General features: G+C 46.3%; 1 long non-coding RNA gene and 1 pseudogene across 1 annotated transcript in view; one reads left to right on the top strand and one right to left on the bottom strand.

Moving 5' to 3' along the window:
- Positions 1 to 9,718: 9,718 nt before the first annotated feature.
- LOC134483926 (protein UXT-like) lies at positions 9,719 to 10,437 on the bottom strand (annotated as a pseudogene).
- Positions 10,438 to 19,432: 8,995 nt separating this feature from the next.
- The window catches only part of LOC100911081 (uncharacterized), a 14,964-nt gene continuing 10,093 nt past the window's right edge, over positions 19,433 to 24,303 (top strand). Inside the window, exon 1 of the long non-coding RNA XR_005499487.2 lies at positions 19,433 to 19,544. This is a non-coding gene — a long non-coding RNA (uncharacterized LOC100911081). The remainder of the gene's footprint in view (positions 19,545 to 24,303) is intronic.

Genomic DNA, 24,303 nt, shown 5'->3' with positions numbered 1-24,303 from the left:
CTTTCAAGCTATTTCAGGCTAATCAGATAGCTAACATTGTTGAGCTGTCCAGGAAATGGTTAAAAACGCATTCACTATAACCTCAGAAACACCCAGTGCCATTTAAACATTGCCATTCAGAGTCATTTGAGAAATAAGAAGCTTCTGTTACTGGATAATTATAGTTATCTGCAAGTTCACAAACTGAAGCAGGTCTCAGAGACCATGTAATTAGGATCCATTTCAAATAGCCCTTCACAAAGAACAGACCAGTGTTAGAATGGTAAGCACTTACTGATGGCTGTCTTTCCCTAATAGAACACGCATAAACAATTATCCACAGGAGCCCAGGCAGCGCCTTCCTCTGGGGCACCTCGGCATGGATCCCTGTGGCATAATGGGTCGGGGAGGATAAAATGAGCTTAGGGCCTCATACAGTTATGCATATTTTTGTTTGTTTTGTTGGAGACAAAACCAGCCAACAGGCCGTCTGGAAAAATCAGCCCCATTTCATGGGCTGTGGGATTGCCTTGCTCAGCAGGTTGCTATATTCGAACTGAAAATGCCTGCGACTGTTTCCAGCTCGCCCCCGACTGTTCTTGCTTTCTTCCCTTTTCTGTATTATTCATCCGCAGGCAGGCATATTCTGGAGGAGGCGTTGCAGCTTGAGATTAGCGTTTCGCTGAGCCACCCAGGTTAGCCGAAAGCTGTATTAACTAGGTCGGGAAACCAGACTCATGCTTTTGGGATTGGAGGAGTGTCGTTGTGTAGTTCCATAGATGGCTGCTTAAATGGGCAGCCGAGGATGATCCTGGGGAAAACGGGTTTGTAACGGGTGTCCCCAAAGACTGCTTCTGTATTTAAAAGCCCCGTTTTCTGTAGCTTCGTTTGAGGTGAAGTCAGCTACGTGCTGCACTGGGCATCCAGCCTTTGGGGCAACGGGCCATCGGCATTGGCAGCAATGCTCTGCTCACAAGGGCACATGCTGCTCACCAGCTCCCCATGGGAGCTGAGCTAGAGATCTGTCAGCGGCCACTGTCCAGCAGAGAGGAACAGTGTCTTCCAGCATCAACAGGATGAGCTGCTGCGGGGGGAAGGCTTTCTGCCATCTTCTTCATTGTTCAGATAGGTCCTCACTCAGTTGACATTGGGTACAGAGTGAAGATTTTACTTTCTGCTCTTTCCCTTACATTTCCCCCAAAGCCACCAGGGGGCAGAAGGAGCTCCCTTGTTTGCTTTCTTTTTTCCCCCCTGACTTCTGACTGTCCATGCAAATGAGCACCTTTCGGTGGGTCTCACTGGGTCCGTGTTTTTAATATTAATTTTGATTCCCATGGCTTAGCTTGGCTTTCTTCAGACTTGGGTAGGTCTGAACGCATTCCTCTGCAGCTCAGGACTCTGGGATGAGGAATCTTCTTCAGTGGAGCGGAGCAGTCGTTACTGCTGGTCACGATTCTGTTGCCATCCCCTGTGGCATGCAGTGACATCCTCATTTCTGGTGCCCTCTGTACTTCAGCCTTGCTGGGTTAGGGCAGCCTGACCCCTTGGGATATGGATTTCAGTCGTCAGCTCTCAATCATTCTCCAACCACAGTGTACAGGTGCCACAGGGTTACCAGCACACCCTCTGTACCTCAGCAAGTCCTTACCATGTTTCCAGTGGGGATGAAGCCACCCACCCTGGCAGGCTTATCTTTCATTGTTGCACCCCATAATATCCATCCCAGCTGTCTCTCTCCACTCTGTCTTTCTTGATCCTCACTGAAGCATTTTCTCAGCCACCGGGACTGCATTTCTTCTAGCTCCACGAGTTCAAATCTCTGACGCCTACATCAGGCCTTTTCAGAAGCACCCCATTGTCTGTACTACCAAAACCCCTCCTTCCGTGGTCATTTCTTAGAGAGTCTAGGAAGTCAACATCACAGCTGGCACCATGGGAACGTTGCCTGTGAGTGTCTTTCACATGAGTGCAAGGCTGGGCTCATTTGGGAATCCTGTGCGTCATGTGAGTGCCAACATCCCAACATCCAGAATGCAGACTGGGTTTGCTCTCCCCTGACACAGCACTGGGGAATGTCTAGGAAGCATTCCCAAGAAGCGAGACCAAACTACACCACATTGAATTTCATAGGCTCTTCACGCATTAAGAATATCGGAAACACCCATAAAGGGAAATTGTAAATTTAAGGCATATAAAGGAATTTTACTTTATAACCCTAGGGAAGTACCAATCTGTTTGCTTTCAGTTGTGCAGTTACTAAGGATCATCTCCAAGGGGCGTGTCCTTTGTTCTGCCTGCTTGTGTGGTCACTCGAAGCCAGTAGGCGGATAGGTGAGCGGGAGGTCAGTAGGTACGCAGGCGACATGTGTCCACGCTGAGGGAGGGACCTCCATGTTCATCTGCTTGTCTAGGTGGTAGCAAGAGAAGGGACCAGACACAAGCTCCTACAAACAAAAGTGGACAAACCCCTGAGCAGGGTAGGGTACATATGAGGAGGGCATTTGGTTGTTGGTAGAACAATTGCTTTACATAATGAATTCCTGGCCTAATGAGTGTGGAAATCGGTACTTGTGAGCAGGCCTGTTTCAGGTTTGGTCTTTACTTCCACTACTACCATCACCATCACCAACAAAACATGCTTAAAAGGGATTAGCATAATCTCCACCTAATTTGGATGTTTTCTTCTTAAGTTCATGTTCATGAGAGCCAAGACATTCTAGCGGTGACGTCAAAGCTATTGGAGCTCTTGCTGACCACACTTCGCCCTGAGACAAGCCACTGACATCAACTGGAGATCTGGGTGGGAGGGAGGGAGGAAGGGAGGGAAAGAGGAAAGAAGGGAAAGAGGGAGAGAGGGAAATCTTGCCGGTCAGCCCCAACAGATGCAGAAGACAGCCTCAAACCCCCTGAGGGATTTTCATCCGATTCCACTTTCCCTCGGAACTTCTCAATGTCCTGCGATCCCTTGCTAATGTCTGGGACCGGGTGCTAAACAGTAACTGGCAGTTTCATTACTGTGTTGGTTAACTTACCCTAAAGTTCCATGGCCTCTTTGCGATTCTTATAGGAATGCCACTTTTCTTACTACTGAGACATTCAAGAGCAGGCCTGAGATGCCCCGTTCATTTCATTTGAGAGTTTGAGCACAGAGAGGAGTCCACATCGTCCAGTAAAGGTGCATGTCGTTTCCAGGTGTCCTGCAAGAAGGATGTGGTCCTAGGGCACATGATGGACAGACAGACCTGACACTAATCCAGTACATCTTTCTGATGCAGACTGACACCTCTCCTAGGCTGGAGTCTGTCAGCCTTCTTGTTCTTCATAAGCACTGTGCAAAGATCTAAGTACACATGCCAACTCTATTCATCCATTTCTTTTTTAAAAAAAAAAAACTTAGTATATCTATTTATTTATTTGTGGTCCCTCTTTTTTATGTTTTAACTTTGTTTTTTACTACTGATTTGAGATGGAGTTTTGCTGTGTAGACCAGGCTTATCTCAAGACTCAGAAGCTCAGGATATTCACCCCAATAGCTGGTGGTGACAGGTGCATATCACCAGGCCCGGCTGGCATTCACTTCCTTATTGACACATTCACCAACAGCTGTCTGAGGCAGATGTCGCCTTTGCCACTGGGGTAAGCAAGTTAGATTAGTGTGACATACTAGGGGAACCCAGACCGCTTACAGTGAAGGTGTACACAAGCAAGACTGCCAGCTGGTGCTCGCATGAAAGGTGCTCTAGGTAGGGTGACCTGGAAGGCCTTGTTGAAGTAATGTCAGTAAACATGTGCTGGGGGCTTGCCACCGTGAGTCCATCAATACCAGGAGTCACTGGACATGCAGGGATACAGTGGCCACCACGACTGCCCTTTAGAAGTTCCCGGTCTCAGAGGATGGACTCAAGACCATGAGATGGGTTGTGAATGAGTCTTAGAGTCCTGGTGAGATCTTTGTACCCTCAGGAAGGCATAGAGGGACCCTGAGAGAGGAGCCTTTGGACCTGAAGCTAATTTAGAGATGAAAGTGGGCCAGGCAATCCAGGCAGAAGGAATGGAGCCCCAGCCCTGCTGGAGGCAAAAGCCCCAGGCATGGGCAGAGAGAAGAAAGCAGTGTGGTTTAGCTGGTGTGTAGCGTAGTCTCCACGGAGGGTCAGTGTGTGCAGAACCACAGATGTAAGCAAATGGTGGCTGAGAACAATTGAGGCAGCCTCGATGGACCCTGAGGAGCTGCCATGATCTCCCATGATCTCCCATGCCCAAAAGGAGAAGACTCATTTCCAAGATAGCAAGCGCAGTTATAATCCCAGGCCCTGGGGAGGGCTCAGACAGAAGTATTGTGAGTTTGAGACTTGTCCGAGTTTACAGAATTAGACCCTGTCCCAAAAGTCACAAGACAGTGCTGTGCAGACGGCTCAGTGGGGAAAGAGATGGCCGTGGAAGCTGGGCATGGTAGCTCACATCTACAAGCCCAGAACTCCCGTGCTGAGATGGGAGGCAGAGGCAAGGGAATCCCTAAAGGTCGGTGGGCCAACTAGACTGTTTCAAACAAGATGGGAGAGGAGAACCCATAGCTGAGGTTGACCTCTCACTCCCCCCTGCGACACACACACACATACATACACATCATGCATGCACAAAAGTGGGAGGGCCAAAAGGAAGGAGGGAAGGACGGAGGGAACAGGGGAAAAGAAACGGAGCCCACCACCAGAGTCACCAAGCCAGGTAAGTTTACCCCATCAGCTGGAAACAATGTAGCCCTATCTGGCTTCCTCATTTGTTTGATACAGTGTCTCACTAGTAGACCATGCGTACCTGGCTGTTCCCACCGTCTAAGTGTTGGGATCCCAGGCATATGGTACAGCATCGAGCTTTGCTTTCGTTACTTTCTTTTTTAAATCATTTTTGTGTGTGAATAGGGGCACATGGCACAGCTATGGAGGTCAGAGGACAGCACTGAACGTCAGTCCTCACCTTCCACCTTTTGTTTGAGCCAGAATCCCTTTCCTTGAGCTTCTGGAAAGCCTCTTGTCTCTGTCTCTCATCTCTCCAGAGGAGCCCTGGAATTACAGACTGCCCTGCCTGTCGGGTCCAGCTTTACCAGTGGGATTCAAATTCAGGTCTTCATGTTACCCATTGAGCTGTTGCTATAAACTCTAGTGTCAGCGTCTCAGTCTTCCCCCTGACACTGCTTAAGGGTGCCTGGCTTTGATCTCTCAAATCAGGGAGTAAAATGGGCTCACGGAATCTCTTCAGGGCTGGTCTCTTCTAACACCTTAGAGATGCTTCAGGACTTCTTTCCTTAGGATTTGATGAGGTCATACCTTACTCGACTGTTCATTGGCTCGCCACATTTCTTTCACTGACTTTGATTTTTATCGGGTAATTAGATGCTAACTTAAAATTTTAACCTCAATACACATAGGATGGCAACTTAAAAAAACTAAAAATCAGAAAATTTTTTTAAAGGTTTATTTATTTATTATATACATTGTAGCTATCTTCAGACATACCAGAAGAGGGCATCAGATCTCATTACAGATGGTTGTAAGCCACCATGTGGTTGCTGTGATTTGAACTCAGGACCTTTGGAAGAGCAGTTGGTGCTCTTTTTCTTTTTTTTTTTGGTTCTTTTTTTCGGAGCTGGGGACCAAACCCAGGGCCTTGTGCTTCCTAGGCAAGCGCTCTACCACTGAGCTAAATCCCCAACCCGCAGTTGGTGCTCTTAACCACTGAGCCATCTCTCCAGCCCAAAAATGTTTTTTTTTTGTTGTTGTTGTTTTGTTTTGTTTTTTAAAGGAGGTGAAGAAATTGGCTGTGCACCACAGATAGGTGTGAGGAATAGTGTGGATCCTGTGGAGCACTGCTGGCTGGCTGTTCCTCACAAAGTTAGAAGAGGAGTTACCTTGAGGCCAGGCAACTCGACTATGAAAATGACCAGAAGAATCAAAGAAGGATCTGGAAGAATCACATGTTCAGGACAGCTCTGCCACTGTTAGCCAGGGAGTAACTGTGAACATGTCCATGACAGATGACTGGGTAAGCCAATGTGGTCTATTCACGCAGGGCGTCTTATGCAGTTTTGAAAAGGAAGGAATCCGAAGCATTATATAATGAATGTTCCCCTGTGGACATTACAGTGACTGAAATGCACCAGACACGTGACAAAGTGCCTGCACCTATCTGAGTTGTCTAGGGTCCCTAGCAGAGGGGAGCACAGTGGTCCACTTGAACTGTTGTTCATTGGATACAGGGGCTCAGAGGTGCAAGGTGAAGAAAGAGTTCTGGACAGTGTTGATGTAACAATCCACATGCATTGACCACATCTGGACTGTGTGCTTAAAGATGGCCATGGCAAAATTTATATTACATACATTTTATCACAATTTAAGTGACGCTGTGACTGTGCCATGCCACCTGAATTGTCTCTTTCTCTGTTTCGTAAAGTTGATAAATTTCAGTTCAGGTTGCTTATCCGCTCTCTGCTACGCCTGAGACATGAATTTTTCCATTATTTTTAGATATTTGAATACCTTTACATGCACACACATATGCATACATGGTGTCCTAGGAGAAGACCCATGTTTAAATACAGAATTCATTTATGTCTGATGTATGCCCCGTTCACACAGCCTGAAGGTGATTTGAAACACTCACCTTTTCTTTACTTACACTTTCAGTGTGCTTTCCCTTTGTCTGAGACCCATCGCTTGAGCTCAAGTGGGATCCCGTCAGCACTCAGAAAGTGTCGCATTCTACAGCATTTTCAATGTCATATTTGGGGATTAGAGGTGTCACTGTGTATGTGTGTGTGTGTGTGTGTGTGTGTGTGTGTGTGTGTGTGTGTATGTGTGTGAGAGAGAGAGAGAGAGAGAGACAGACAGACAGACAGACAGAGAAAGTTAACATGGAAGATGTGGCACTTACATAGAAGGGGAATAAACTCTAAAAAACTTTTTTCTAATAAAAAAGGATAACTTCGATTTTATGTAGCAGACTCATAATAATTTTGGAGACTCTTCTAGACAAATCTAACTGTGATGTTATTCTGTCCTTAGTATGACCAAGAGGACATGTGAAGTCTAAGAGCATAGACTCTCAGGAAGGTAAATTTCAGAAGGCTGGAGACTCATTCTAGGAGCCTGGACGGGGCCTCTGCCAGTTTATCAGAAGAGTTCCCACTCCATTTCAAAGAGAGAGAGAGAGGCAATAATGAGTGCCCAGGCCATTTTAAAACATACAAAATTCCCCAAATGGCCTACTCTTCCAGACTCTATGGCTCCAACCAATGCTGTAAAAATAAAGATTAAACTGCACAGAGAATTTAGTGTGTTTTTCTCCCAATCACTGTTACTTTGCTTTGCTACTAAAAGTCACCAGGCATCGGGCCTGAGAGTGCTGCTGGCTCTGACCTTCAGTGCCACCTCTCACTGTGGATGCACAGGAACGTCTTCTTCCCAAGCTACAGGGACGCTCTCCTCCCCCTAAATCACAGCTCTGCACTGCCCACAGGAAAGGGTGACCCGTGCTGTCCTTGGCTGACCCACTGTGGGAGCAGGCAGAGCTCGGTAGCCACACAGGGGAGTACTCAGCTCTGGGCCCCGTGCCTGCCTCTCCGATCCCTCACCGCTTTGGCCATCGTGCACTTTCGCGTACTTTCTAGAATTGGGGAAAATTACAAGACAACTACAGAGAAACACTTCGTCTGTCTTTTAGGGATGAAACATGGGCATCGCGCACTGTCCAAGGGCACCTGACTTCTGCCTCTCTACTCCTGTCTTCTGTAGATTTCTTACTTGAGGTCAGGAGCATTTAGTCAGCCTGTAGGGTTCAGTTTTAGCCACCAATTAAGCAATCAGCCCTCCCCACAAGTTCACGTTTTTTCAATGAAAGAAGTTGACAGTTCTAAAGATCTCTTCTTGAAAGGATTTGGATGTGACTAACTTGGTGTTTTTTTTTTCCAAGGGTAGCACATCCAGGAGCTGACAGTTGGGGCAGTTTGACATGACCTTTACAGATGAGGAAGCCTTTTAGATAGAACATACTTTTAAAAGTGTAGGGGTGGGGAGATAGCTCAGTAAAATGCTTATCACACAAACACGAAGACCTGTGTTCAGATCCCTGCCAAGGCAGTGTGCACTGTCAGCTGATCTTAGGGACATAGAAACAGGAGGATCCCTGGGGCTTCCGGCCAGCCAGTTCAGCTAAATCAGCAAGAGAGACCTCAAAAATTAAGGTAGAGAGACTTTGAGGAAGGCACCCGATGTCAGCTTTGGCTTCTATCCGGGGATTCATGAAGCAGCAGCAGTAACAACAAACACATGTTTACCTCCCTAAACCTTTGTAGGTCAAGTGCCAGGATTCTGTCAGCTACCCTGGGAACCCTCCTGTCCTGGCTACAGTGCCCTTCTCCCTAACCCAGAGAAGCCATTACTCTGACTTTCCTAGTAATCACACCTGCCCACGCCGGGGAACGCCCTGTTGCTTCCTTGTCTGCTCCCTAGCCATCCTTTCCTCTTTTCTTCCTCTTCTAACTTTTAGCATACGTCTGTTGAAGAAAAGCGGCTGACTTCATCTGTAGAGTTTCTGCCGAGTCACAGGTTTTGTGAATCTCCCGTACATGGCACACAATCTTCTGTGTCTGCTCTGTGGCCCCAGGGGCTTTGAGGAGACTTGGGTGCCGTCCTTTTGACTTGGTTACAGGAGACTCTCTGGCTCTGTGATGTAAGAGCAGTTAATATTCTAAGCCGGTCCATTCATTCTCTGGGGCTTACATATTGCAAAATGGTAATATCCCAATGTTATCACTTACTGGTCAGAGCGATGCCAAAGGCACACCCTTGTCTTCTGTTTGTGTATCCTTAGGGCCAGTGCAGATAAGACGTAAAAGGTATTTCCATCCTTCTATAAAATAAATTTTACATAACAAGCTTATTTCTCATTCTCTGAAAGTTAGGCATGTGTGAGAACACGCAGACATATACACATGTCTATATGTGTGTGATCATGAACTCATGTACTTACACATATTTGATGAATTCTAATCCATTTTGTTGTGAGCCTAACCTTAATGACTGAGCCATTTCTCTAGCCAAAGTTTTAAACCATTTAGATTATTTTATTTAAAAAATTTATTATTATTTTTATCATTACTGTGTGTGCATGATGTGTGTATGTGGTACATGTGCCAAGATGCACATATAGAGGTCAGAGCACAACTTTGTGGAGTGGGTTCTATCCTTCCATCTCTATGTGGGTTCCAAGGATTAAACTCATATGCAGGCTTACACATCAAGGGCCTTTACTCACTGAGCCGCCCTACCTGCTCCTATTTTGATTTTTTGAGACAACTCACTGTATAGATCAGGGTGGCCCCAAACTCATGCCTATATACCTACTTTAACCTCCTAAATGCTGGTCTTAAAAACATAAGCCACCACGCCCATCCGATCTCAACGATGCCTCTCTGCCATCACCCCACATTCAGTTAAAAGGCCTGAGCAGCAGGGGGAAATCTCTCTGGGTGTCCTTAGTTTGCATATGCTCTGTGTGAAAACTGTCACTTTGATTTGTTCCAAGGCTCATCTCTCATACTTGTCCCCACACTGCCACCCTTGACCATACTGTGTCCCCACACTGCCACCCTTGACCATGCTGTGTCCCCACACTGCCACCTTTGACCATGCTGTGTTCCCACACTGCCACCCTTGACCATGCTGTGTCCCCACACTGCCACCCTTGACCATGCTGTGTCCCCACACTGCCACCCTTGACCCACTAAGGATTCAGGAAGACACAGAGGGCTGTAGAAAGTGCTGTATCCATTCTGTAAACAAACCTATAAAAGAATGAACCAACGGGGAGACGGCTCTGGAAAATTCTGCAGTCTGTGTAGTTCTCTAAGGCCCTCTAGCATCATGTGGCCTGGATATTTATGGAGTCTTTGGTGAGGCTGTCATGGAGCTCTGTGAGGAGAGAACTCTTTCAGTCAAGTTGAGAACTTCAGCCAGTGTCAACTCCAAGGGCGAGGGGCGGGGTACACATCCAGGCCCACATGTGTGAAGTATCTGGGACTACCATTTCACCAAGGAAGCTGCCTCCCTAATCCACTTGCATATGTAACTTTGAGTAATTAGTTTCCCAGAGTCTCTGGATGACATTTCTCAGTATAGACAACTGCTTGTTTACAGTGTTTTTGACGGTCCAGTGCCTTCTGCAAGTCTCACTGCAGTATGTCACTGATACAGGCCATGTACCATAGTTCTTTCTCCCTCACAGTATCTAAGGCCCAACATTTTGGAGGCCTCTCCATAATGGGCTCCATAGGGCCACTAGCAATAACTAATACTATGTCAATTACTACTGTTATTGGCGCACATGCTCTGCAGAATCAAAATAAGCTAAAAGACACGAGGTCGCTCAGTGAAAGAGTATTTCCCAGACTTTCTTGCAGCTAGGTGACTTAAGTTCTGGCCACTGGCAGGCAGTATGAAGTGCTGTATAAAACATCTGTTTTGCTCTTAGAGAAAGGGAACAAGACTGCTCTACTCTCTTAATTTTTTTATTTGTGTGTGTGTGTGTGTGTGTGTGTGTGTGTGTGTGTGTGCAGCTGTTCACCTATATGCTTGTTAGAATGACAAGATTCCAATACATATTTTCATCTAGCAAGCACCTAGGTGTAGCTGACACTGGGTTCTTGGCCCAGTCTAGAGTTTCACACTCTGAAGGTGCAGACGGCTGCTCAGAGAGTGAGTCTGCTTAGTGAGGCACTTCTCTAGTCTGTCTCTGCTTCCATAGAGATGTTACAACTTCACATTAAATACCCAGATAATAGGCCTACACGCAGAGCATAATTACAAGATTCTTTACTTAACAGACTTATGTATTATTTAGTGCTTGGAGCCTTCTCTTAGGGTTGAAAAGTCTGGGTAATAGTATTTCTAACATAACAATAATATAAATGAATTATTTTCTAAGAGAAAAAACAAATCACAGTAGCGTACCAATTTCTCGGCACTATAAATATTTTGATTCATGGCCTTCATCCAGTTTTCTTCCAACACTTTTGAAAGTGTGAAAAATTATACTTCATGCCAGTATAAATAGCATCTCTATTTTCCACAGAAATCTAAGCATTTTAAGTCCTTTTAAGTATGTTATCTTTTCAGCTTCATTAATGAAAATAGAAGTGAGTATCTCTGGGAAGTTTGCCCGGTCTGCTCAGCCCAAAAGCAGCCATCCTCACTCCTGGTCCTGCTTTGAACCATTTGCACCAGGGTGGATAGCCTATCAGGGTCTTGCCATTGCTCTCACACCCTAAGTTAGTGCTTCTCAACCTTCCCACTGCTTCAACCCTTTAAAACAGCTTCACATGTTGTTGTGACCCTAAACCACAAAATTCTTTCATTGCTACTCCATAACTGAAATTTTGCTACTGTGATGAATTGTAAATATCTGTGTTTTTCCATGATCTTAGGTGAACCCTGTGAAAGGGTCATTCACTGACTCACAGGTATTCTGGTCATCAAGACTGCATTTAGAGCTTGGATATCTTTGTGCTTTTTTTCCCTCCTTTTTATGTATTTGTGTTGTATGTGTGTCAGTATGAACATGCATGTACGTGTGTGTCTGTTTATTCAGAGGCCAGAGATTGATGTCAGAAATGGTCTTCAGTTGCTCTTCCACCATTCTTTTGAGGTAAGTTCTCTCATTAAACCTTGACCTCGGTGATATGACCAGGTGATATGACCAGTCCCCCTGCCCACTTGCTCCAGGGTCCCCTGCTCTGCTTTTGGGAGCTGGCATTCATTCCGGGCAGGATGCCACAAAATCCAGAATGCGTCTGTATCCTGGGCCACTTTAGCAGTGGAGCAGCCTCCCCAGCCTGCCTTGGTTGCATTTCTAACTAGAAACACCTCTTCTGTTTGGCCTGCCAGCGCTTAGGGACGAGAGCTTTGCTCTCCCTCTCTGCGGCACAGTGGAAGCTGTTTGAATTGCAGTAGCATCTCCTGTGTCCTGGAAGGCTGTACAGATTTAACGGAGCACTATTCTGTGTGATAATAGTAATTACTGTTTGAGCTGTGTGTGTGTGTGTGTGTGTGTGCATGTGTGTGTGTGTGTGTGTGTGTGTGCAGATGAAAGCGTGGATGTGTATATGGAATGAGCTTGCATGTGTATATGGAAGCCAGAGTTGACATGAGATCTCTTTCTCAATCGGTGTGTGCTAACTCCGATGGTCTGGACTCTGCCTGGCTGGCTAGGTAATGAGCTGCCAGGATCCACCCACTCTGAGCCCCTGATACAGCAGTTTACAAGGCTACATATCCACACTCAACGTTTTAGGTGAGTTCTGGGGATTCGAACCCAAGTCTTCAGGTTTGCATGGCTGACACTTCACCAACGGAGCTGTCTCCCAGTCCACAGAATACTTGTAAGTGCTTTACTTGCTCCTTGTAATGATCAAAAGAGGCAGGTGCTCTTGTTTCAAATGGGAAACTAAGGCCCGGAGAGATTTGATCCCTTGGTGGTAGGCACTCAACTGAGTGGCTGGAGCAGCATTCGGATCCAAGCCTTCAGTCTCCAGAGCTCAGATCAGGACGATACCAGAAGAGTCTGTGATAGGCTGAGAGCATAGCTTGGCTGTGCGTGATTCTGAATCTAGGAGTTGCGAGCACACTCTACTCCAGGTTTTTTGATAACCACAACTGAGACCCCCTGGCTTCCCTTACCCCAGCCTTCATAGGGCCTTCTGATGGGTGTAGCCCAGCACCGAGTGTGTGTTTTCCTGTTTTGCTTACCTTGGTGGGGAGGGGCTAGGGTGTGTGTGTGGGAGCCCAGGATGCCTAGAGAAGCCACAATGGCCGTTACACTGGCCAGAACCATGATTTCCCTTCTGTCTCTGCTTCCATTCTGAGCTTTACTTCTCTTCCCAGGGTGGTCACAGATGGAAAGGGGTCCACCTGCTCCTCTCTGGCCATCTGGGGGAGGGGGACACTTTAAAAACTAATTAGGAAGCATAGGGGCCGCTTCTTTGGAGCTGACTGAACCAAAGCAAGCTGCGAATACTGAGGAGTTGCTCCCTGGCTCCCCTAAACAGAAGTAGAGCTTTCTTCTCCGTCTGGGACCTCAGACCTCCGTTCTACCGGCTACGTCCCACCCCCAGCCCAGGGTCATGTGTCTGTGACCCGCTCCAGCTAGGAGGGAGAGAATAAGACTGCGGGGAATGCAGCCTGAGCAGTCAGCTTAAGCAAACTGTGCACAGTAAACGTCTTTCTGGACTGAATTGTTCTGTGAAGTGGTAGTCACTTCCCAGGCAGCCAGGCTGGGGAGGACCCACCATTCTGCTTGTCCTAATCACCGTTGCCATGGAGAGAGCCACCATTTCATTAGAGAAGATGCCGTAATGCAATTAACACAGACTTCAGTTCCTTTCCATCCCTTGTCGGTCCAGAGGTGAGGGATTCTGGCAAGTTAGCTTTCTCTGGGGCCCCTGCTAAAGGAGACTGCAGGCTAAACAGGGCAGGAGGGGGTTCCAGGTTCAGCACTGAGAGGGGATGGAGGGATGAACAGGAAACATGGTAGGGTCCTTCAAACAAAACACAATAAAATAGGATTTGGGTTTGGAAGTATAGTAAAACTCTCTTCTGCCCTCTCATGAAATCAGTAACCCAATGGCCCAGTAGCCGGGACCCACCTAAAACAATTCTGGGGTCCCCTGAGCTCACTTGGACTGTTTTAAATGCCCTCATAAGCTCAATGGCAAACCCAGGAAGATAGTGATTTCTCCTTAACTGGGTCATCCTAAGAATCAGCCCTGTGGTGCCTGCCTGGCTAGAAAAGGAAAAATGCTAAAGGGACAGTTGGTTTTGATGGTTATGAAACAAGGGTCTGAGGACAAGCTTTCTCAAGTTTCTGAGTCCTGAGCTTCTCCCAGGAGGAGGCTGGGGCTTCGTGCTCCCCGCCTTTCTCTGGCCGTGTGGAGGAAAAGGACGAAGGCAACAATTCAACTGTCAATTAACAGGGTATATTTTTTTAAAGATGAAGAAAAAAAATCTATACTTATGCTCCACCCCCCCCCCCCCATCTAAAGAATCCATCCTGAAAGAGAGGGCGACAGAAAAGTTGGCCAACAAAATGGCCAAGCAACGTCCGCATCATCTCTAATTAGCTAATGTATTTCTTTCCGGCCTACTCTTAGGGGAATTCTCAAGCGAGTCCCCTGCCGCTCCTGGAGACAGCAGAAAAGTAAATGACACCAAATTTTCCCTTCTTAATTAAAATGTTAAATAGGGTTAAGATGCCAAACCTCATTGGGAGTGTTTGTTCCCCTGGTGAACTCGGAGCCCTGCCGGGGTCAGTTCAATGGGAGTTCTTTGAATCCAAACGTTATTAAGTTCCCAAATGTAATCAGCCCAGAGAGTTTAATGGAAACTTTCTCCTTTCTTTTAATAAGCATGTGTGTGTGTTGGGGGTGGGAGGGAAGCACCCAGGTTAGGTGCATTGCCCTTCTATAACCAAGTCACTATGGCAACAGGCAGCTGGTCTCTAGAAAGCCTGGTGACGCAGGGAGGGGCCACCAGCAGGAGCTCAGCTCCCCAGTGCAGTCCCCTAGGTCAGGCATAAATCTCTTGAATGGGATTAGATTGTTTAAGGGGCTGTGGGCTGTGGGAAAACTTTTGTCTGCGGTATTCACGGCCGCCGCTGCGAGTCTCAACATTTCCACTCAGGGCACAATGGGGTTAAAAGTAAGAGCAAATGTTTTGATGGGTTTATTCTGAATTATGAATGCATGGAGCTGCATAATCGCCTGTCACCGTGGCCCTGCCCCTGGCTGGGCCCTCTGAGGACCAGAGGCTGTGTGATGGAAAGAGCAGCGGGAATTAACACTGGGGAGTGACTTCGGCATAGAGAATGAATTACATGAGTGGAAGGGACTGATATTCTGTATCCTAGAGACAGGTTGCCTGCCACAGCTCTGCTGTGGGGGTACAGAGTGGCAGGCTACTCTTTGTCCTGACTGGTCAGTCCTTACAGAGGTGACTGCTGCCCAATAGGTTGTTATGTTTCTGCCTTGTGGTCTGAACACTCTGAGATATGGCAACCCTAGACTGTAACTACTCTGGCACCCCCATTCTGCATCAATTAGCAAGGGAGACAAATCCTTACTGAGCAAAGTCTGTGGGTCGTCCAGGAGTAGGGAGGCACAGTCCAATTTTAAGCAGACCTGACGAATGTTAGGCTAATGGTTATTTTATAGAAATGATTATTAAAAGTCTGATATCTCAGTGTTAATGAACACAGGACTAAAAAGGTTTATTCACTGTGCACGAGGATATGTGAAGGGGGCATTAAATAACAGATCCTTCCTGCACATTAAAATTGGAGTCAATGTAGAAAAACTCGGATTACAGAGAATGTCTTTCCAAACTTCTCCTATCGCGTTGAGGACGTAGTGTTGTTTGGTAGAACGTTTGCCTAGAATGCACAAGGCCCCAGGTTGAATCCACAGTATTGCACAAGCTGGCTTTGGTGCACACATTTGTAGGGCCATCACTTGGGCAGTGAAGGCAGAATGGTTAGAAGTTCGAGGTCATTCTTGAACTATAGCAAATTTGAGCCTAACCAAGACTACGTGGGACCTTGTCTTAAACAAATGCCACTTATATGAAGCAAGTTCCACCCAGTTGGAGGACGAGGCACTGATCAGTAATTGAGGTCTTTTTCCTGCACTGGTTGTAGTGAGGAATAGAGTAGGGCGGGCAGACAGACAGACAGACAGATGACTCTCTTCACACATGGACATACATACATGCTGGACTTCTATGAGATGAATGTGCACACCTCCTTTCTCTTATTTTTTTTTTTTGAGGCAGGACCTCAGAGTAGACAAGGATGGCCTAGAACTGCCTGTGTAGTTGGGAATAGTCTTAAACTCTGGATCCTCCTGCCTCTGCCGCTGATGTGACAGAATTAGAGGCATGCACCACTATGTCCAATCTAAGAAGCATTCACTGACTTCTTGCTTTAGGGGCTGTTATGCCAAGCACTTAGCATACAAGGTCTCTGTCCTCCAAGGGATTTACCATCTACTGAAGGAGAGCAGTGGAAATAAACAGTAAACACACATGTGCACCAAATATGGTACAACCTGAGAGAAGGGACACTTGGACGTCACACGTTCCTGACATATGACTCCAAAACCATACCCCTACCTCTTGGTACCTCCAGCCTCAGTGTGCCAAGGTCACCTGCCATTCTGTTGTAGCTTTTGGGAAGGAGAGGGTTCTACGGATGCACGGATGCTAGAGATGGGAATGGAATGAAGAATGTTGCAATCTTGTCTTGAGGTTGTGATATCGCTTCATCTGACATAATTTTCTCAAAGAAATTCTAAAAGCCAAAGAAGGGACAGGTTTTACAGCCCTGAGCTTCTGCAGTCTCCTGTGTGGGAATCTGGGATCATAATATCTGAGCAGCTCTACACCATGTCCTTCCCCCTCTCCATCACCGCCCCCATTCTCTTTCCCTTACCTTCCCTCTTGAAGGTCATGAGAAGCCTCAGTGTCCCTCTGTCACCCACGTTGCACTGTGGCCTAAGGTACAATTTTACTTATGACACTGCCCTGTTCCCTGCTAAATGTTGGAGGATGGTGTTTGTGAATCGCCTAACACAGATGCTAGGAACCAAACTCTGGTCCTCTTAGAAGGGGAGCAAGTGCTCTTAACCTGCTAAGCCATCTCTCCAGCCTCCACATTCCCCAAATGTTTAATATCAAAAATATTTTTGCTTTAACCGAGGAAAGAAAAAAAATCCAATAACTAAAAAGGAACTTGCATAATAAAAATTTTATATGCTTCAAGACCTCCCTCAACTTCAGATGGTAGAGAAAGGGAATGAACTTAAACAAAGTCAGGCATGTATCAGCCCCCTGCTGTATTCTGTGATTGTGTGCATGGCCAGTAACTCCCTGATTGAATAGAGAACTTAAGACGAGAGACACTGCCTTACACAACCGCTCTTCCCGCTCTTCTTCTTTTTTTATGTTTTTTTTTTAAATTTTATTAGATACATCTCTTTACTTACATTTCAAATGTTACTCCCTTCCCAGATTCCTGTTCATAAGTCCCCATCCCCTCCCTTACCCCTCCCCAATACTGATATTTCCCCCATACATCCGCCTTACTGCCCCCCATATTCTCCTGCACTAGGGGTTCAACCTAGGCAGGACCAAGGACTTCCCCTTCCACTGGTGCCCCAACAAGGCTATTCCCTGCTACATATGCAGTTGGAGCCCTGGGTCAGTCCATGTACAGTCTTTAGGTAGTGGTTTAGTCCCTGGAAGCTCTGGTTGGTTGGCATTGTTGTTCATATGGGGTCTCAAGCCCCTTCAGCTCTTTCAATCCTTCCCCTAATTCCCCCCAAAGGGGGTCCTGTTTTCAGTTCAGTGCTTTGCTGCTAGCATTGACCTCTGTATTGGACATGCTCTGGATGTGTTTCTCAGGAAAGATCTATATCCCGTCCCTTTCAGCATGCATTTTTTAGCTTCATCAATCTTATCTAGTTTTGGTATATATATATATATATATATATATATATATATATATATATATATATATATATATATACATATATATATGGGCCATATGTCGGGCAGGCTCCAAATGGCCATTCCTTGAGTCGCTGCTCTAAACTTTGCTTCCGTATCCCCTCCTATGGATATTTTTTCCCCTTTTAGGAAGGAGTGGGAACATCTGCATTTTGGTCATCCTTCTTCTTGAGCTTCCTGTGGTCTGTGGATTGCATCTAGGGTAATTTGAGCTTTTTGACTAATATCCACTTATCAATGAGTGCATACCATGTGTGTTTTTCTGTGATTGAGTTACCTCACTCAGGATGATATTTTCTAGTTCATTCCATTTGCCTATGAATTTCATGAAGTCATTGTTTTTGATAGCTGAGTAATACTCCATTGTGTAGATGTACCACATTTTCTGTATCCATTCCTCTGTTGAAGGGCATCTGGGTTCTTTCCAGCTTCTGGCTATTATAAATAAGGCTGCTATGAACATAGTGGAGCATGTGTCCTTGTTATGTGTTGGGGCATCTTTTGGGTATATGCCCAAGAGAGGTATAGCTGGATCCTCAGGCAGTTCAATGTCCAATTTTCTGAGGAACCTCCAGACTGATTTCCAGAATGGTTGTACCAGTCTGCAATCCCACCAACAATGGAGGAGTGTTCCTCTTTCTCCGCATCCTCACCAGCATCTGCTGTCACCTGAGTTTTTGATCTTAGCCATTCTCACTGGTGTGAGGTGAAATCTCAGGGTTGTTTTGATTTGCATTTCCCTTATGACTAAAGATGTTGAACATTTCTTTAGGTGTTTCTCAGCCATTCGGCATTCCTCAGCTGTGAATTCTTTGTTTAGCTCTGAACCCCATTTTTAATAGGGTTATTTGTCTCCCTGCGGTCTAACTTCTTGAGTTCTTTGTATATTTTGGATATAAGGCCTCTATCTGTTGTAGGATTGGTAAAGATCTTTTCCCAATCTGTTGGTTGCCGTTTTGTCCTAACCACAGTGTCCTTTGCCTTACAGAAGCTTTGCAGTTTTATGAGATCCCATTTGTCGATTCTTGATCTTAGAGCATAAGCCATTGGTGTTTTGTTCAGGAAATTTTTTCCAGTGCCCATGTGTTCCAGATGCTTCCCTAGTTTTTCTTCTATTAGTTTGAGTGTGTCCGGTTTGATGTGGAGGTCCTTGATCCACTTGGACTTAAGCTTTGTACAGGGTGATAAACATGGATCAATCTGCATTCTTCTACATGTTGACCTCCAGTTGAACCAGCACCATTTGCTGAAAATGCTATCTTTTTTCCATTGGATGGTTTTGGCTCCTTTGTCAAAAATCAAGTGACCATAGGTGTGTGGGTTCATTTCTGGGTCTTCAATTCTATTCCATTGGTCTATCTGTCTGTCTCTGTACCGATACCATGCAGTTTTTATCACTATTGCTCTGTAATACTGCTTGAGTTCAGGGATGGCGATTCCCCCAGAAGTCATCTTCAATATGCAAAGGTGAAGCTGGAGTAGGTAAACAACCTCTATGTCGACTCAGAGTGCACCTGGAGAGTGCACCTGGAGAGTGCACCTGGAGAGTGCCAAGACTCTAAGATCCAATGGGAAACAGACACAGCCAGAACAAGGAAAACCAGGCAGTGATAAACTCATTCCCAAGTCACAGCCATCGGGCCATTCAGGTTTGTAGCTGTTTCCCACTGTATCCTGTCTACATCACATACATGAACTGGAGAGCATAGCAGTGAGCGCAGCAGTCAGCAGCACACATCACAAGTAGTTTGTTGAGGCTGTTGCTGCAGAAGCCATGACCTCTGATTCCCCCATTCACACACCAGTGTGATGTCATAGACATAAGCCTGCATTAGCAGCTGACGACCCTCACATCTGAACTGAATCTACAACAGCAACACTGCGAATAGACAAGACTTTCAAGCTGCCCCTGGTGTCCGGGGGGCGGTTTATCCATGATTCCCAAGTGACTGTTTTGGAGAGGTAATGGTTTAAGTGGATGGAATATATTCTACGACTTTGTCAAAGGTGCTGACACTGGCTGTTGCTGTAGGAGCTTGTTTTAGGGATCTGGACTTTGGTAAAATTGGGGTATCACAGACAATAAGTGTGTGCTTATTTGACATCAGTCTCTCCATGGTTTTGGAACTCTACATCCTCCTTAAGGAAGCCACGTGCCCCCAGGAGGCAGACGAGCCACCCAAGCTGTGAATGGGTTTTCCATTGCTTAGGTTCCGGCCGAGATGTCTTACCACACATGATCTCAGGGCCTATACCATTCTGAGGTCGAATCGGCTGTACCTGTGGATCGCCTCTGTTCTTTAAAACGTGTACCCAAGGCTAAGAATACAGCTCGGCAGTAAAGCATTTGCCTCTCATGCATGAAGCCCTAGGTTCAACTATTAGCACTTTCCACGAACACACACGTGCGTAACACACAGTACATGACACGTCTGTGCTGTGACTGCTGATCTGGCTGTGGGAATCACGCTTCTTTCCTACCTTTATCTCTTCCTTGCTCTGAACCTTTTTCGACCATGCCTGCCTTCCCTTGAGGAGACTGGACACAGACTCATCCGTTTAAGAGCTCTGTAACCTGAAGGGGCTCATTGTTTCTTGACTGAACACTCTGCAGCTGTGTTTCAATGCCTTCTTCATGGTAACCATCTGCTTGCCTGGAGATTCTGACTCAGTTTTCCTCTGTAAGGCGGGCAGCACCATCTTCTCTCCGTTAGGTAGATCTGATAGAACTGAACTTTTTTTGTGCGTCTCTGTTGCCGTCCTCTCTCAGAGGGGGTAAACCCATCCTCACAGGATGAGAAGAATAGGCTGAGAGATGTCAGGGAGACTGGAGGTGAGCCTATCAAGAAAATGTGGAGATATGAAGCAGGATCAGATCTGACCAAGAGTGAAGATACCTAAAGTAACAAGATGTGTTTCCTTCTCTAATTGTCTAAGAAGAGGCGATCTGCCTTGAAACGGCTTCATGATATTCTTTTTTTTTTTTCCTTCTGCCAGTTTTAACTTGTACTTCAAAGTACAGAATAGTTGCTCAATCTCCACACATCATAGTCATTTCTTAATTAGTAGAAGGCAAAAGAAAAGGAACACCCCCTCCCCCACCCCCAATACATCCTACTAGACAGAAGTTAGTTTGCAAGCCACACCTCTTTGCAAAGGCATCAGGGAGATGTACTTTCTGTTTGGAGTAACTGTGTCCAGCAGAACACAAAACAAAACAAAAAGTGCTATTTGGTGGGGGTGGGGGTGGGGGTGGGGGTGGGGGTGGGGGTGGGGGTGGGGGTGGGGGTGGGGGTGGGGGTGGGGGTGGGGGTGGGGGTGGGAGTGGGAGTAGGGTTGTGGGGGTGGTAGGCGGTGGTACTTATGGTGTTCCTGGGGATTGAACCCAGGTAGACCCTGTTGATATTAGGCAAGTTTTGTTTTGTTTGTTTGTTTGTTTGTTTGTTATCTCTGAACCATCATTGAAGCCCTGAGAGTGCTGTTTATAAAAGAGGAGACAATCTGAAAGTCTGAAGACTATCTTGAGGGAGAGAAATATTTTGAGACTTAACTGAAAAGTAGAGACACACAGGGAGTCTTTACTCACAATGCCAGCCGCACCAGAGTTCGTTGAATGGAAACTGGAAGCAATCAATCTGATCCTCTAGAGTTTCAGCTGCTTAGGAAACCAAGAAAGAAGGGTTACCTAAGGCTAGGAATTGGAGGCTAGCCTGGGCAACATAGCAAGCCCCACTTTAGAACCACAAAAACAACAAAGGGCTGTTGCAACTGGGGATATAGCTTGGTGGTACCTTCCTGCCCTCCCAAAATGCACCTCACCCGGAAAAAGGGCCAGGGATTGGGAACATCCTCATCTATGCCTCCCCTCTCACAGATCTCCCTAAGGGAGGAGCAGGGGAAAGCAGACCAGGGCCAGGCTTTTTCCGTGGGCTGCCGAGGGCTGCTATGTTCCTTGGTTAAGATGGTGAACAGGAGTGGGGCTGCCCCAGAGCTGGTTCCCTTGAGGCCCTGTCTCCTAATTGTATCTGGCATCACAAACAGAAGCAAAGCTGTCATTACCCATGCCCCACTCTGTCAAGCTGATAATCACCCCATCCAAGCCACTGACTGGCCCACCCTACACTTTGGAATCCGACAGAGACAATTATAAATTTTTTTTGTTTAAAAAAAAACAAACAAACCAATTTTGGAAAAAATTGATTTAAAAAAAGGGTTCTAAAGACTTGCTAATTTTAGCCCAGCAGAGGACGTCTTTCTGTTCCTCCGCTCTGGCAATCATTGGACACTCCTGAGAGGCTCAGGACCTGACCATTTAGCTTCTTGCCTATGAGGCATAGCTGACCTTGTATATAAAAACTGAGCTCTCTAGTGCTGTTATCATTATTAGGGAGACCCAATCCTCAGGACAGAGGATGGCCACATTCACCCAGAGCCCTCAAGTATACTTGAAATGACACCCGTGGGGCTGGCGTGGCCTGTGCTTTTTCATTCTGTAGGAAATTAAGTTTCAGACAAGTGAGAAGGTTTGCAGTTCTGGGAGGTTTCATGGTGAGGGGGTTTGTCTTTCCTTCCTTGTCATGAAATCCAATAACTTATGCACATCTATTGAAAATAATCCCTAGGGGAGTGGGCTTCCCTTACTTCTAGTCACTGGTGATCAGAGAGCAAGTGTCTGTCACCCAGTACAAGCCTAGATCTCACTGGCTGCTGGGTAGCTGTCCACAGCACCGAATGGAACATGGATGTGACAGTCAGTGAAGACAAGAAGGGCCAGACAACTGCCAGCAGAGTCGAGACTCCTCTACAATGGTTCCAAATCACCCGGACTCTGCTCTTGGCCAGACAGCAATAGTGCCTTCATAGTGGAGCTGGATCTCTCTGGATGCTTACACACACACACACACACACACACACACACACACACACACACACACGAACACACCCCTGTCACCCTATCACCCAGTTTTTGATAACAGAACTATTTCCATGCTAGGAGCCCCTCGATCACATCCTCTTCTTCCTCTAGGCAAGAAAGCAAGCACGAGCCTAGAGAGATGACAGTGTGCAGTGCTAATATACCTGGTAAATGAGGGCTCTGTGTCTGGGGTAGGAGGAAGGATCATTTCCCACCTCCCGGGGCACCTTGCCCTGCCTGGCAGCTTGGCTTGACCATTCTATAAGGCAAGATGCGAAGTCTCTTCTAACCTCAACATTCCTCTACTAGAAATAATTGTACCTAGTCTGGGGAGATCACGGCCAATAAAGTTCTTTCTACCCAAGCACTAGGACCTGAGTTTGGTCCCTAGAAGCCAAATAAAAAGTCAGGCATGGTAGTGAATACTCGTAATCTCAGGACTGGGGAGGTAGGGACAGGAGGACCTCTGGGGCTTACTGGATAGGTGACGCCCAAGTCAGTGAGTGACCCTGCTTCAAAAAACATGATGTATGGAACTCAAGGAGGAATGATACCAAGGTCAGCCTCTGCCCACCCCCAGCCATGTAAGCATATATCCACGCACACCTCCACACACCTGAACATGTACGTGCACAATTCAGTAAATGAATAAATAGATAAGTACAGCAATAATGACAGTATCCATCATAAGGATTGAGTTAGGATATATGACAGGTAAAGCGTGATACTTCTCTCATTAATATACTGATTTAACATCCATGTTGGGAGGGGGGTGGAGAGATGGCTCAGCGGTATAAGAGCACTGGCTGTTCTTCTGGAGGACCTGGGTTCAATTCCCAGCACCCACACGGCAGCTCAAAGCTGTCTGTAACTCCAGTTCCAGGGGATCTGACACCCTCACACAAATATCTATGCAGGCAAAACACCAATGCACATGAGATAAAAAGAAATAAATTATAAAAACAAAACTTAAAATATAAAAAAGGGGCAGGGGCTGGAGAGACGGCTCAGTGGTTAAGAGCACTGTCTGCTCTTCCAGAGGTCCTGAGTTCAAATCCCAGCAACCACATGGTGGCTCACAATCACCTGCAATGGGATCTGATGGGCACCTCACACCTCTTTGGATGTGTCTGAATATAGCTACAGTGTACTCATGTTAAATAAATAAATAAATAAATAAATAAATAAATGATACGTTTAAAAAAAAATATATCCATGATGGTTACCCTGAGCAACAAGAAGAAACCAGGTCTGTGATGGCCAACTGAAGATGCATTGACCATCAAGGACACACTCTCCAGAAATCGAGTACTTCCTCCTGAGGGCCAAAGTTGAAGTTGAGAATTTGTGTGTGTGTGTGGGGGGCGGGGAGAATCATAGTACTGGGCCTACAGTAATGGATTTGAGCTTGTGTGTATGTTTTGTTTGCTTGCTTCCTTCTTTCTTTTTTTCCTTTTGCTTTTGGAGACAGTTTCTCTGTGCAGCCCTGACACCTAAACACACTTTGTAGACCAGGCTGACCTCGAACTCACAGCGATTTACCTGCCTCTGCCTTCCAAGTGCTGGGATTAAAGGTGTGGGCTGCTATGCTGGGCTTGTATGGTTTTCTTACCCATCCATCTCTGTTCTCGCTCACTCACTCACTCACTCAGAGATTTTTATTGAGTGCTTGTTAGGAGCCAAGCATTGCTGAGTCCCTGGGGTCCTGATATGATGATGGTGCTTCTGTCCTAAATGATGGACTAGCACTGGGAAAGGCCAACACAGTTTATAGATAGACTGTAGACAGTGGATGTGCGAACAAGG

Source organism: Rattus norvegicus, chromosome 1 (genome assembly GCF_036323735.1).
Source record: "Rattus norvegicus strain BN/NHsdMcwi chromosome 1, GRCr8, whole genome shotgun sequence".
Taxonomy (NCBI): domain Eukaryota; kingdom Metazoa; phylum Chordata; class Mammalia; order Rodentia; family Muridae; genus Rattus; species Rattus norvegicus.
This window is presented reverse-complemented; position numbering and strand designations above follow the sequence as displayed.